Source organism: Arachis ipaensis, chromosome B9 (assembly GCF_059453495.1).
Source record: "Arachis ipaensis isolate K30076 ecotype BB chromosome B9, ASM5945349v1, whole genome shotgun sequence".
NCBI classification, from domain to species: Eukaryota; Viridiplantae; Streptophyta; class Magnoliopsida; order Fabales; family Fabaceae; genus Arachis; species Arachis ipaensis.
In genome coordinates this window covers 104,413,354-104,428,936 of record NC_142444.1, presented here as the reverse complement: position 1 = coordinate 104,428,936, position 15,583 = coordinate 104,413,354, and the positions used below count along the sequence as shown (strand labels likewise).

General features: G+C 40.0%; 1 non-coding gene across 1 annotated transcript; it reads left to right on the top strand.

Annotated features, from left to right (window-relative positions):
* The first annotated feature begins 14,996 nt into the window (after positions 1 to 14,996).
* LOC148545740 (small nucleolar RNA R71) lies at positions 14,997 to 15,103 on the top strand. The gene has a single exon (XR_015900662.1). It is a non-coding gene; the product is annotated as a small nucleolar RNA R71 (small nucleolar RNA).
* Positions 15,104 to 15,583: the final 480 nt, after the last annotated feature.

Here is a 15,583-nt window from a genome sequence, read left to right as displayed (position 1 = left end):
CAATGCCAAAAAGCGTATAAATTATCCGCTCATCACAACACCAAATTTAAATTGTTGCTTGTCCCCAAGCAACTAAAAATCAAATAGGATAAAAAGAAGAGAATATACAATGAATTCCAAAAACATCTATGAAGATCAGTCTTAATTAGATGAGCGGGGCTATTAGCTTTTTGCTTCTGAACAGTTTTGGCATCTCACTTTATCCTTTGAAGTTTAGAATGATTGGCATCTATAGGAACTCAGAATTTAGATAGTGTTATTGATTCTCCTAGTTCAGTATGTTGATTCATGAACACAGTTACTTTATGAGTCTCGGTCGTGACCCTAAGCATTTTGTTTTCCAGTATTACCACCGGATACATAAATGCTACAGACACATAATTGGGTGAACCTTTTTAGATTGTGACTCAGCTTTGCTAGAGTCTCCAATTAGAGGTGTCCAGAGCTCTTAAGCACACTCTTATTGTTTTGGACCACGACTTTAACCGCTCAGTCTCAAGCTTTTCACTTGACACCTTCACGCCACAAGCACATGGTTAGGGACAGCTTGGTTTAGCCGCTTAGGCCAGGATTTTATTCCAGTGGGCCCTCCTATCTACTGATGCTCAAAGCCTTGGATCGTTTTTATTTTATCCTTGCCTTTTGGTTTAAAGGGCTATTGGCTTTTTCTGCTTGCTTTTTCTCTCTTTTTTTATTTTATTTTTTGCCTTTTTTTTCGCATATATTTTTTTTGTAAGCTTTTCACTGCTTTTTCTTGCTTCAAGAATAAATTTTTATGATTTTTCAGATTATCAATAACATTTCTCCTTTTCCATCATTCTTTCAAGAGCCAACAATTTTAACATTCATAAACAACAAATTCAAAAATATGCACTGTTCAAGCATTCATTCAGAAAAACAAAAAGTATTGCCACCACATCAAAATAATTAATCTGTTTTAGAATTTGAAATTCTTGTACTTCTTTTTCTTTTTGCAATTAAAAACACTTTTTATTTAAGAAAGGTGATGGATTCATATGACATTCATAGCTTTAAGGCATAGACACTTAGACACTAGTGATCTTGTAATAAGACACAAATATAGATAAAATATAATGCATAATTTTCAAAAAACAGAAAAATAAGAACAAAGAAATTAAAGAACGGGTCACCTTAGTGATGGAGGCTTGTTCTTCCTCTTGAAGATCTTATGGAGTTCTTGAGCTCCTCGATGTCTCTTCCTTGCCTTTGTTGCTCCTCCCTCATGACTCTTTGGTATTCTCTAATTTCATGGAGGAGGATGGAATGCTCTTGGTGCTCCACCCTTAGTTGTCCCATGTTGGAACTTAATTCTCCTAGGGAGGTGTTGATTTGCTCCCAATAGTTTTGTGGAGGAAAATGCATCCCTTGAGGCATCTCAGGGATTTCATGATGAGGAATTTCCTCATGCTCTTGTCCATGAGTGGGCTCTCTTGTTTGCTCCATCCTTTTCTTAGTGATGGGCTTGTCCTCATCATTGAGGATGTCTTCCTCTATGTCAATTTTAGCTGAATTGCAGAGGTGACAAATGAGATGAGGGAAGGCTAACCTTGCCAAAGTAGAGGACTTGTCCGCCACCTTGTAGAGTTCTAGGGATATAACCTCATGAAATTCTACTTCCTCTCCAATCATGATGCTATGGATCATGATAGCGCAGTCTATAGTAACTTCAGACCGGTTGCTAGTAGGAATGATTGAGCGTTGGATGAACTCAAACCATCCCCTAGCCACAGGCTTGAGGCCATGCCTTCTTAGTTGAACCGGCTTCCCTCTTGAATCTCTCTTCCATTGAGCTTCCTCTTCACAAATGTCTATGAGGACTTGGTCCAACCTTTGATCAAAGTTGACCCTTCTAGTGTAGGGGCGTGCATCTCCTTGCATCATGGGCAAGTTGAATGCCAACCTCACATTTTTTGGACTAAAATCTAAGCATTTCCCCCGGACCATTGTAAGCCAATTCTTTGGGTCCGGGTTCACATTTTGATCATGGTTCTTGGTGATCCATGCATTGGCATGGAACTCTTGAACCATTAAGATTCTGACTTATTGAATGGGGTTGGTAAGAACTTCCCAACCTCTTCTTTGAATCTCATGTCGGATCTCCAGATATTCACCCTTTTTGAGCTTGAAAGGGACCTCAGAGATCACCTTCTTCTTGGCCACAACTTCATAGAAGTGGTCTTGATGGACCTTTGAGATAAATCTCTCCATCTCCCATGACTCGGAGGTGGAAGCTTTTGCCTTCCTTTTCCTCTTTCTAGAGGTTTCTCCAGCCTTAGGTGCCATAAATGGTTATGGAAAAATAAAAAGTTTTATCTTTTCCCACACCAAACTTAGAAGGTTTGCTCGTCCTCGAGAAAAAGAAGAAAGAAAAGAGTAGAAGAGGAAGAAATAGAGGAGATGGAGGGGGCTTAGTGGTTCGGCCAAGTGGGGTAAGTAGTGTGTATGGTGTGTGAAAATGAAGGAGTGAAAATGGGTTTATATAGGAGTGGAGAGAGGGGTAGGGTTCGGCCATGTATGGGTGGGTTTGGGAGGAAAAATAGTTTGAATTTGAATAGTGAGGTAGGTGGGGTTTTATGATGGATGGATGTGGATTAGTGAAGAGATTATGGAGAAGAGGGTAGGTTTTGATAGGTGAGGGGTTTTTGGGGAAGAGGTACTGAGGTGATTGGTGAAGGGTATTTGGGGAAGGGTGTTATGGGAAGGTGTGAAGAAGAGAGAGAGAGATGAGGTAGGTGGGGATCCTGTGGGATCCACAGATCCTGAGGTGTCAAGGATTTCTCATTCCTGCACCATGTTGGCATGTAAATGCCCCTTCCTGTGCCAATCCTGGCGTTAAACGCCAGGTTGCTGCCTATTTCTGGCGTTTAACGCCAGCTTTTCTCCCCTTTCTGGCGTTTAACGCCAGCTCTGTGCCCATTTTTGGCGTTAAACGCCAGTCTGGTGCCCATTTCTGGCATTAAACGCCTAGAATGGTACCAGACTGGGTGTTTAACACCCATTCTGCTACCCTTACTGGTGTTTAAATGCCAGTAAACTTCTCCTCCAATGTGTGCTATTTTTAATACTATTTTTCATTCTATTTTTGCTTTTTCAGTTATTTTTGTGACTTCACATGATCATCAACCTACAGAAAATATAAAATAACAATGGAAAATAAATAGATATAGTTAAATAATATTGGGTTGCATCCCAACAAGCGCTTCTTTAATGTCAATAGCTTGACAGTGAGCTCTCATGGAACCTCACAGATAATCAGAGCAGGGTTGGAGCCTCTCAACACCAAACTTAGAGTTTGGTTGTAGCCTCCCAACACCAAACTTAGAGTTTGAATATGGGGGTTTTGTTTGACTCTATATTGAGAGAAGCTTTTCATGCTTCCTCTCCATGGTTACAGAGGGAGATCCTTGAGCTTTAAACACAAGGGATTCCTCATTTACTTGAAGGACCAATTCTTCTCTGTCAACATCAATCACAGCTTTTGCTGTGGCTAGGAAGGGTCTGCCAAGGATGATGGATTCATCCTTACACTTCCCAGTGTCTAGGATTATAAAATCAGTAGGGATGTAGTGGCCTTCAACCTTTACCAAGACATCCTCTACAAGTCCATAAGCCTGTTTTCTTGAATTGTTTGCCATCTCTAGTGAGATTCTTGCAGCTTGTACCTCAAGGATCCCTAGCTTCTCCATTAGAGAGAGAGGTATGAGGTTTATACTTGACCCCAGGTCACACAGAGCCTTCTCAAAGAATGGTGCCTATGGTACAAGGTATTGAGAACTTTCCAGGATCCTGTCTCTTCTGAGGTAATCTCTGCCTAGTCAAGTCATCCAGTTCTTTGGTGAGCAAGGGGGGTTCATCCTCCCAAGTCTCATTACCAAATAACTTGGCATTTAGCTTCATGATTGCTCCAAGGTACTTAGCAACTTGCTCTTCAGTAACATCTTCATCCTCTTCAGAGGAAGAATACTCATCAGAGCTCATGAATGGCAGAAGTAAATTCAATGGAACCTCTATGGTCTCTATATGAGCCTCAGATTCCCATGGTTCCTCATTAGGGAACCCCTTGGAGGCCAGTGGACATCCATTAAGGTTTTCCTCAGTGGAAATCACTGCCTCTTCCTCCTCTCCAGGTTCGGCCGTGTGGGTTATGTTGATGGCCTTGCACTCTCTTTTTGGGTTCTCTTCTGTATTGCTTGGGAGAGTACTAGGAGGGAGTTCAGTAATTTTCTTACTCAGCTGACCCACTTGTGCCTCCAAATTTCTAATGGAGGAGCTTGTTTCAGTCATGAAACTTTGAGTGGTTTTAATTAGATCAGAGACTATGGTTGCTAAGTCAGAGTGGCTCTGCTTAGAATTCTCTGTCTGTTGCTGAGAAGATGATGGAAAAGGTTTGCTATTGCTAAACCTATTTCTTCCACCATTACTGTTGTTGAAGCCTTGTTGGGGCCTCTGTTGGTCATTCCATGAGAGATTTGGATGATTTCTCCATGAAGGATTATAGGTATTTCCATAGGGTTCTCCCATGTAATTCACCTCTTCCATTACTGGGTTCTCAGGATCATAAGCTTCTTCTTCGGATGAAGCTTCTTTAGTACTGCCTGTTGCTGCTTGCATGCCAGACAGACTCTGAGAAATTATATTGACTTGCTAAGTCAATATTTTGTTCTGAGCCAATATGGCATTCAGAGTATCAATCTCAAGAACTCCTTTGTTCTGATTTGTCCCATTATTCACAGGGTTCCTTTCAAAAGTGTACATGAATTGGTTATTTGCAACCATCTCAATGAGTTCCTGAGCTTCTGCAGGCATCTTCTTTAGATGAAGAGATCCTCCAGCAGAGCTGTCCAATGACATCTTGGACAGTTTAGACAGACCATCATAGAAGATACCTATGATGCTCTATTCAGAAAGCATGTCAGAAAGACACCTTCTAATCAATTGTTTGTATCTTTTCCAAGCTTCATAGAGGGATTCACCTTCCTTCTGTCTGATGGTCTGGACTTCCACTCTAAGCTTACTCAATTTTTGAGGTGGAAAGAATTTGGCCAGAAAAGCACTGACCAACTTTTCCCAAGAGTTCAGGCTTTCCTTAGGTTGTGAATCCAACCATATCCTAGCTCTGTCTCTTACAACAAAAGGGAAGAGCATAAGTCTGTAGACCTCAGGGTCAACCCCATTGGTCTTGACAGTGTCACAGATTTGCAAGAATTCAGCCAAGAACTGATGAGGATCTTCCAATGGAAGTCCATGAAACTTGCAATTCTGTTGCATCAGAGAAACTAATTGAGGCTTAAGCTCAAAGTTGTTTGCTCCAATGGCAGGGATAGAGATGCTTCTCCCATAGAAGTCGGGAGTAGGTGCAGTAAAGTCACCAAGCACCTTCCTTGCATTGTTGGCATTGTTGTTGTTTTCGGCTGCCATGGCTTCTTCTTCTTTGAAAATTTCTGTTAGGTCCTCTTCAGAGAGTTGTGCTTTGGCTTCTCTTAGCTTTCTCTTTAAGGTCCTTTCAGGTTTAGGATCAGCTTCAACAAGAATGCCTTTGTCCTTACTCCTGCTCATATGAAAGAGAGGAGCAGAAAGTATAGAATCCTCTATGTCACAGTATAGAGATTCCTTGAGATGTCAGAGGAAAAGAAGAATAGAAGGAGGAGGTAGAAAGGAGAGAATTCAAACTTATAGAGAGAGGGAGTCCGAATTGCACCTTGAGGAAGAGTGTTAGTCCATTAAATAGAAGAATGTGAGAAAGGGGGGAAGAATTTTTGAAATTAAATTTAAAAAAAATTTGAATTAATTAAAAGAAATTTTGAAAAATTGGTTGATGATTTTCGAAAATTAAAATTGAGAAAGTAGTTAAGTGATTTTGAAAAAGATTTTGAAATCAAAAATAAAAAAAAATGATTGAAAATTATTTTGAAAAAGATGTGATTGAGAAGATATGATTGAGAAAATATGGTTTTAAAAAGATATGATTGACAAACAATTAAAAAGATTTGATTTTTAAAATTAATGTCTTGGCTAACAAGAAATTTAAAAGATATGATTCTAAAATTCAAATATTGAACCTTTCTTAACAAGGAAGAAATTTTTGAATAAAATCACTAATTGTTAGCAAGGATATTTGAAAATAGTAAAAAATTAAAAAATGGAAAGAAATTGATTTTGAAAAGATATGATTTGAAAAAGATTTGATTTTGAAAAATTATGAAAATTTGAAAAAGATTTGAATTGAAAACAAAATCTTCCCTCCTGTGCCATCCTGGCGTTAAACGCCAAGAATGGTATCCATTCCGGCGTTTAACGCCCAAAATACTACCTTTTTGGGCATTTAACGCCCATCCAGGTACCCTGGCTGGCGTTTAAATGCCAGTTTTCGTTCCTCACTGGGCGTTTTGAACACCCAGCTTTTTCTCTGTAATTCTTCTGCTGTATGTTCTGAATCTTCAATTATCTGTATTATTAACTTGAAAAGACATAATTTTTAAATTTTTTTTTTGAATTTTTAATGATGGGAAATAATCAAAATGCAACTAATCATGAAAACTAAGATCAAACAAACAATGCATGCAAGACACCAAACTTAGAAATTTTCATATTAGAGACACTAACAAATTGAGAATGCATATGAGAAACAACAAAACACACAAAACAAGAGAATTTAAAGATCAGAGCAAGAAAATCATCAAGAACAACTTGAAGATTAATGAAGAACAAAATTCATACATTCGAAAAGTGCAGGGAATTAAATAAAACATGCAGGACACCAAACATAAAAACTGACACTAGACTTAAACAAGAAACACAAATTATTTTTTATTTTTATCATTTTATTTATTTTTTTTTGTAATTTTTCAAAAATTAATTGGAAGAAGAAAATAAGGAATTCAAAATTCTTAATGAGAATTTCAGGAATCATGCAATGTTAGTCTAAAACTCCGGTCCAGGAATTAGACATGGCTTACTAGCCAGCCAAGCCTTCAATGAAAGCTTCGGTCCAAAACACTAGACATGGCCAATAGCCAGCCAAGCTTTAGCAGATCATTACTTTCAACAGCAAAATTAATAGAAATCAACAAGCTCTTGTGATGATAAGTTGAAACGTCAGTCCAAAAGAATAGACATGGCTTTACAGCCAGCCAGACTTCAACAAATCATCATGAAACTCTAGAATTCATCCTTAAAGAGTTTGAAGAACAAAATAAAATTTTTTTGTATTATTTTTTTTTGAAAATTAAAAGAATAACAAGCTTAAAAATAAAATAAAATTACCTAATCTGAGCAACAAGATGAACCGTCAGTTGTCCAAACTCGAACAATCCCCAGCAACGGTGCCAAAAACTTGGTGCACGAAATTGTGATCATCAATGGCGCCAACGACTTGGTACACACAATTGTAATCTCAACTCTTTGTCACAACTCCGCACAACTAACCAGCAAGTGTACTGGGTCGTCCAAGTAATAAACCTTACGTGAGTAAGGGTCGATCCTACGGAGATTGTCGGCTTGAAGCAAGCTATGGTCATCTTGTAAATCTCAGTCAGGCGGATTCAAATGGTTATGGAGAATTGATAATTAAAAGATGAATAAAACATAAAATAAGATAGAGATACTTATGTAATTTATTGGTGAGAATTTCAGGTAAGCGTATGAAGATGCTTTGTTCCTCCTGAACTTCTGCTTTCCTATTGCCTTCATCCAATCATTCATACTCCTTTGCATGGCAAGCTGTATGTTGGGCATCACCATTGTCAATGGCTACTTCCCGTCCTCTCAATGAAAATGGTCCAAATGCGCTGTCACCACGCGGCTAATCATCTGTCGGTTCTCGATCATGTTGGAATAGGATCCGTTGATCCTTTTGCGTCTGTCACTACGCCCAACACTCGCGAGTTTAAAGCTCGTCACAGTCATCCCTTCCCAAATCCTACTCGGAATACCACAGACAAGGTTTAGACTTTCCAGATCTCAGGAATGTCCGCCAATAATTCTAGCCTATACCACAAAGGTTCTAATTTTAGATTAGAAACCCAAGAGAGTATACTCCAGCTGTCGTCCAATGACTACGTTGAACATCATGTAGATCGCTTTATGGTTGTCAGGCACGCGACCTTGGCTAAGCGAGTAATGAAGATTGGGTGATTGTCACGGGTCACCCCTTCATTCTGACTTAACTGAATTAAGTACGAGAGTATATCTTGGAGAAGAAATAGGCGTGAATTGAATAGAAAAATAATAGTACTTTGTATTGATTCATGAGGAACAGCAGAGCTCCACACCTTAATCTATGGTGTGTAGAAACTCCACCATTGAGAATAAATAAGAACAAAAGGTCTAGGCATGGCCGTGAGGCCAGCCTTCCAAAAGCGTCTAAGATAGCATAAGGCTAATTAAAGATCAAAAGTATGAAAATACAATAGCAAAAGGTCCTATTTATAGAAAACTGGTAGCCTAGGGTTTATAGAAATATGTATTTAATGCAAAAATCTTCTTCTGGGCCCACTTGGTGTGTGCTTAGGCTGAGCATTGAAGCTTTCACATGTAGATACTTTTCTTGGAGTTAAACGCCAGCTTTTGTGCCAATTTGGGCGTTTAACTCCAGCTTTTAAGCCAGTTCTGGCGTTTTGACGCCAGAATTTTTTTGCTGACTTGGAACGCCGGTTTGGGCCATCAAATCTCGGGAAAAGTATGGACTATTATATATTGCTGGAAAGCCCAGGATGTGTACTTTCGAACGCAATTGAGAGCGCGCCAATTGGGCTTCAGTAGCTCCAGAAAATCTACTTCGAGTGCAGGGAGGTCAGAATCCAACAGCATCTGCAGTCCTTTTTCAGCCTCTGAATCAGATTTTTGCTCAGGTTCCTCAATTTCAGCCAGAAAATACCTGAAATCACAGAAAAACACACAAACTCATAGTAAAGTCCAGAAATGTGATTTTTATTTAAAAACTAATAAAAATATAATAAAAACTAACTAAAATATACTAAAAACTACCTAAAAACAACGCCAAAAAGCGTATAAATTATCCGCTGATCAGTTACCAACAAGCTCCACCATATCAATCTAATGGATGTGGTAGTCCTTCTTATACTTGTCAACAACCACCACCATATGCCTATGAACCCCCTCCTCAACAGAGCTTTGAACCACCATACTCACAAGCCCCTTTCCACCGTTCACCTCTATATGATCCTAACCCTTATCCACCACACCAACCACCATACGAACCATATGAACCATACCCAGAACCACCACCTCAATATACACCATCTCCATATCCTTATCCAGAAGAAACACCTCCATATTATGAGTCTTTTTCCCCAACAAATGAACCCTCTTATCCACCCCAAGCTCCCACAGATGATACCTGGTATGCGAAATTGCTACTTAGGTTGTGAATTGTTGTTCGAAATTGATTCCCTGGCAATGGCACCAAAAACGGATGCACAGGACCATGGTCTAAACATATCTTCATAACTTCGCATAACTAACCAGCAAGTGCACTGGGTCGTCCAAGTAATACCTTACGTGAGTAAGAGTCGAATTCCACAGAGATTGTCGGTATGAAGCAAGCTATGGTCACTTTGTAAATCTCAGTCAGGCAGGTATCAAACAGTAATGGGTTTTTGAAAATAAATAATAGAATAGGGATAGAGGTACTTATGTAAATCATTGGTAGGAATTTCAGATAAGCGAATGGAGATGCTTTTCGTTCCTCTGAACCTCTGCTTTCCTGCTATCTTCATCCAGTCAGTCTTACTCCTTTCCATGGCTGGCTTTATGTAATACATCACCATTGTCAACGGCTACTTTCGGTAATCTCTCGGGAAAATGATCCAATGCCCTGTCACGGCACGGCTAATCGTCTGGAGGCATCACCCTTGTCAATGGCTTCATCTTATCCTCTCAGTGAAAATGATCAACGCACCCTGTCACGGCACGGCTATTCATCTGTCGGTTCTCGATCATGCTGGAATAGGATTTACTATCCTTTTGCGTCTGTCACTAACGCCCCGCAATCGCGAGTTTGGAGCTCGTCACAGTCATTCATTCATTGAATCCTACTCGGAATACCACAGACAAGGTTTAGACCTTCCGGATTCTCTTGAATGCCGCCATCATTCTAGCTTACGCCACGAAGATTCTGGTTAGGAGATCTAAGAGATACTCATTCAGTCTAAGGTAGAACGGAAGTGGTTGTCAGGCACGCATTCATAGGGAATGATGATGATTGTCACGTTCATCACATTCAGGTTGAAGTGCGAATGAATATCTTAGAAGCAAAATAAGATGAATTGAATAGAAAATAGTAGTACTTTGCATTAATCTTTGAGGAACAGCAGAGCTCCACACCTTAATCTATGGAGTGTAGAAACTCTACCGTTAAAATTACATAAGTGAAAGGTCCAGGCATGGCCGAATGGCCAGCCCCTCTGATCTAAGAACCAGGCGTCCAAAGATGGTAAAAAAGACTCAAAGATGGTTCAAAAGATGTCTAATACAGTAGTAAAAGGTCCTATTTATAATAAACTAGCTACTAGGGTTTACATGAGTAAGTAATTGATGCATAAATCCACTTCCGGGGCCCACTTGGTGTGTGCTTGGGCTGAGCTTGAGTGTTGCACGTGTAGAGGTCCTTCTTGGAGTTGAACGCCAGTTTTTGTGCCAGTTTGGGCGTTCAACTCTGGTTTTGGATCCTTTTCTGGCGCTGGATGCCAGATTTGGGCAGTAAGCTGGCGTTGAACGCCAGTTTATGTCGTCTATTCTTGGCCAAAGTATGGACTATTAAATATTGCTGGAAAGCCCTGGATGTCTACTTTCCAACGCAATTGGAAGCGTGCCATGTCGAGTTCTGTAGCTCCAGAAAATCCACTTTGAGTGCAGGGAGGTCAGAATCCAACAGCATCAGCAGTCCTTCTTCAACCTCTGAATCTGATTTCTGCTCAAGACCCTCAATTTCAGCCAGAAAATACCTGAAATCACAGAAAAACACACAAACTCATAGTGAAGTCCAGAAATGTGAATTTAACATAAAAACTAATGAAAACATCCCTAAAAGTAACTAGATTCTACTGAAAACATACTAAAAACATTGCCAAAAAGCGTATAACTTATCCGCTCATCACAACACCAAACTTAAATTGTTGCCTGTCCCCAAGCAACTGAAAATCAAATAGGATAAAAAGAAGAGAATATACTATAAATTCCAAACTATCAATGAAACATTGCTCCAATAAGATGAGCGGGACTTATAGCTTTTTGCCTCTTGAATAGTTTTGGCATCTCACTCTATCCATTGAGGTTCAGAATCATTGGCTTCTATAAGAACTCAGAGTTCAGATAGTGTTATTGGTTCTCCTAGTTCAGTATGATGATTCTTGAACACAGCTTCTTTATGAGTCTTGGCCGTGGCCCTAAGCACTTTGTTTTCCAGTATTACCACCGGATACATAAATGCCACAGACACATAACTGGGTGAACCTTTTCAGATTGAGACTCAGCTTTGCTAAAGTCCCTAATTAGAGGTGTCCAGGGTTCTTAAGCACACTCTTTTTTTTTTTTGCTTTGGACCTTGACTTTAACCGCTCAGTCTCAAGTTTTCACTTGACACCTACACGCCACAAGCACATGGTTAGGGACAGCTTGGTTTAGCCGCTTAGACCAGGATTTTATTCCTTTAGGCCCTCCTATCCACTGATGCTCAAAGCCTTGGGATCCTTTTTATTTGCCCTTGCCTTTTGGTTTTAAGGGTTATTGGCTTTTTTCTCTTGCCTCTTGGTTTAAAGAGCTTTGGCTTTTTCTGCTTGCTTTTTCTTTTTCTTTCTATTTTTTTTTCGCCCATTTTTTTTTTGCAAGGTTTGTTCTTTGCTGCTTTTTCTTGCTTCAAGAATCATTTTTATGATTTTTCAGATTATCAAATAACATGTCTCCTAGTCATCATTCTTTCAAGAGCCAACATATTTAACATTCTTAAACAACAACTTCAAAAGACATATGCACTGTTCAAGAATTCATTCAGAAAAGAAAAAGTATTGTCACCACATCAATATAATTAAGCTAAGTTCAAGGATAAATTCAAAACTCATGTACTTCTTGTTCTTTTGAATTAAAACATTTTTCATTTAAGAGAGGTGATGGATTCATAGGACATTCATAACTTTAAGACAAAGTTACTAACTACTAATGATCATGTAATGAAGACACAAACATAGATAAGCAGATAACATAGAAAACGAAAAACAGAAGAAATAAGAACAAGGAATGAATCCACCTTAGTGATGGTGGCGTTTCCTTCTTGAGGAATCAATGATGTCCTTGAGCTCTTCTATGTCTCTTCCTTGTCTTTGTTGCTCATCCCTCATTGCTTTTTGATCTTCTCTTATTTCATGAAGGATGATGGAGTGCTCTTGATGTTCCACACTTAGTTGCTTCCAATAATTGTGTGGAAGAATATGTATCCCCTGAGGTATCTCAGGGATCTCTTGATTTGCAGTCAAATGTTCTACCACTGAGCTATAGACCCTTGATGGAAGCTTTTGTCTTCCCTTTCCTCTTTCTAGAGGTTTTTCTAGCCTTAGGTGCCATCAATGGTAATGGAAAAACAAAAAGCTCATGCTTTTACCACACCAAACTTAGAATATTGCTCGCCCTCGAGCAAAAGAAGAAAAAATAGAAGAAGAAGAAGAAGAAGAAGAAGAAGAAGATATGGAGGAGATGGAGGGATGTGGGTATGGATGTGAGTGGTGAATAGAAAACAGAAGGGATGGTCATGAATGGAGAAAGAGAGGGTGAGGTGGGTAGGGATCCTGTGAGGTCCACAAATCCTGAGATGATCCTGTGGGGTCCACAGATCCTGAGGTGTCAAGGCATTTACATCCCTGCACCAATTTAGGCATGCAAAATGCCCTTGCACACAACTCTGGGCGTTCAGCGCCAGGTTGGTGCCCATTTTGGGCGTTCAACGCCCATTTGTTGCCATTTCTGGCGTTGAACGCTAGAACCATGCTTGTTCTGGGCGTTCAGCGCCAGGATGCTGCCTATTTTGGGCGTTCAGCGCCAGAACTATGCTCTGTTCTGGCGTTGAACGCCAGGCAGATGCTTCCTCCAGGGTGTGATTTTTCTTCTGCTGTTTTTGATTCCGTTTTTGATTTTTTTGTTTATTTTGTGACTCCACATGATCATGAACCTATAAAGACATATAACTAAGAAAAATAGAGTTAGATAAATAAAAATTGGGTTGCCTCCCAACAAGCGCTTCTTTAATGTCAATAGCTTGACAGCGGGCTCTCATGGAGCCTCACAGATGTGCAAAGCTTTGTTGAGACTCTCCAACACCAAACTTAGAGTTTGGATATGGGAGTTCAATACCAAACTTAGAGTTTGGTTGTGGCCTCCCAACACCAAACTTAGAGTTTGACTGTGGGGGCTTGGGTTGACTCTGCTTTGAGAGAAGCTTTTCATGCTTCCTCTTCATGGTTGCAGAGGGAGATCCTTGAGTTTTAAACACAAGAGAGTTCTCATTCCATTGGAGGACTAGTTCACCTCTGTCAACATCAATCACAGCTCTTGCTGTGGCCAGAAAAGGTCTTCCTAGGATGATAGATTCATCCTCTTCCTTTCCAGTATCCAGGACTATGAAATCAGCAGGGATGTAAAGGCCTTCAACCTTTATTAACACGTCCTCTACTTGTCCATATGCCTGTTTTCTTGAATTTTCTGCCATCTCTAATGAGATTTTAGCAGCTTGCACCCCATAAATTCCCAGTTTCTCTATTACAGAGAGGGGCATGAGGTTTATTCCTGAACCAAGGTCATACAGAGCCTTAAAGATCATGGTGCCTATAGTACAAGGTATTATGAACTTTCCAGGATCCTGTCTCTTCTGAGGCAATGTCAGTTGATCCGGATCACTTAGTTCATTGATGAACAAGGGAGGTTCAACTTCCCAAGTATCAATGCCAAATAATTTGGCATTCATCTTCATGATTGCACCAAGAAACTTAGCAGTTTGCTATTCTGTAACATCCTCATTCTCTTCAGAAGAGGAATATTCATCAGAGCTCATGAAGGGCATAAGGAGGTTCAATGGAATCTCTATGGTCTCTAGATGAGCCTCAGAGTCCTTTGGTTCCTCAGAGGGAAGCTCCTTATTGGTCACTGGACGTCCCAGGAGGTCTTCCTCCTTGGGATTCACGTCCTCCTCTCCCTCATTGGGTTCGGCCATTTTGCTTATGTCAATGGCCTTGCACTCTCCTTTTGGATTCTCTTCTGTATTGCTTGGGAGAGTACTGGGAGGGATTTCAGTGATCCTTTTTTTCAGCTGGCCCACTTGTGCTTCCAAATTTCTAATGGAAGACCTTGTTTCATTCATGAAACTCACAGTGGCCTTGGACAGATCAGAGACTAAGTTTGCTAAGCTAGATGGGTTCTGCTCAGAATTCTCCGTCTGTTGCTGAGTGGATGATGGAAAAGGCTTGCCATTGCTAATCCTGTTTCTTCCACCATTATTAAAGCCTTGTTGAGGCTTTTGATCCTTCCATGAGAAATTTGGATGATTTTTCCATGATGAGTTATAGGTGTTTCCATAAGGTTCACCTAAATAATTTACCTCTGCTATTGCAGGGTTCTCAGGATCATAAGCTTCGTCTGCATAAGAAGCCTCTTGAGTACTATTGGATGCAACTTGCATTCCATTCAGACTCTGAGAGATCATATTGACTTGCTGAGTCAATATTTTGTTCTGAGCCAATATGGCATTCAGAGTATCAATTTCAAGAACTCCCTTCTTCATAGGCGTCCCATTACTCACAAGATTCCTCTCAGAAGTGTACATAAACTGGTTATTAGCAACCATGTCAATGAGTTCTTGAGCTTCTGCAGGCATTTTCTTTAGCTGAATGGATCCACCTGCAGAAGTATCCAATGACATTTTAGCTAAGTCAGACAGACCATCATAGAAAATATCCAGGATGGTCCATTCTGACAGCATGTCAGTAGGACACTTTTTGGTCAGTCCTTTGTATCTCTCCCAAGCTTCATAGAGGGATTCACCTTCTTTCTGTCTGAAGGTCTGAACGTCCACTCTAATCTTACTAAGCTTTTGAGGAGGAAAGAACTTGGCTAAGAAAGCCTTGACCAGCTTATCCCATGAGTTCAGGCTATCCTTAGGTTGAGAATCCAACCAGAGTCTAGCTCTGTCTCTTACAGCAAAAGGGAAAAGCATGAGCCTGTAAACTTCAGGATCTACTCCGTTAGTCTTAACAGTATCACATATCTGCAAGAATTCAGTTAAAAACTGAAAAGGATCTTCAGATGGAAGTCCATGAAACTTACAGTTCTGCTGCATCAGAGAAACTAATTGAGGTTTCAGCTCAAAATTGTTTGCTCCAATGGCAGGAATGGAGATGCTTCTTCCATGTAAATTGGAATTTTGTGCAGTAAAGTCACCAAGCATTCTCGTTGCATTGTTTTTGGGTTCGGCTGCCATCTCCTTTACTTGTTCGAAATTTTCAGTCAAGTTGTCTCTGGATTGTTGTAATTTAGCTTCTCTTAATTTCCTCTTCAGAGTCCT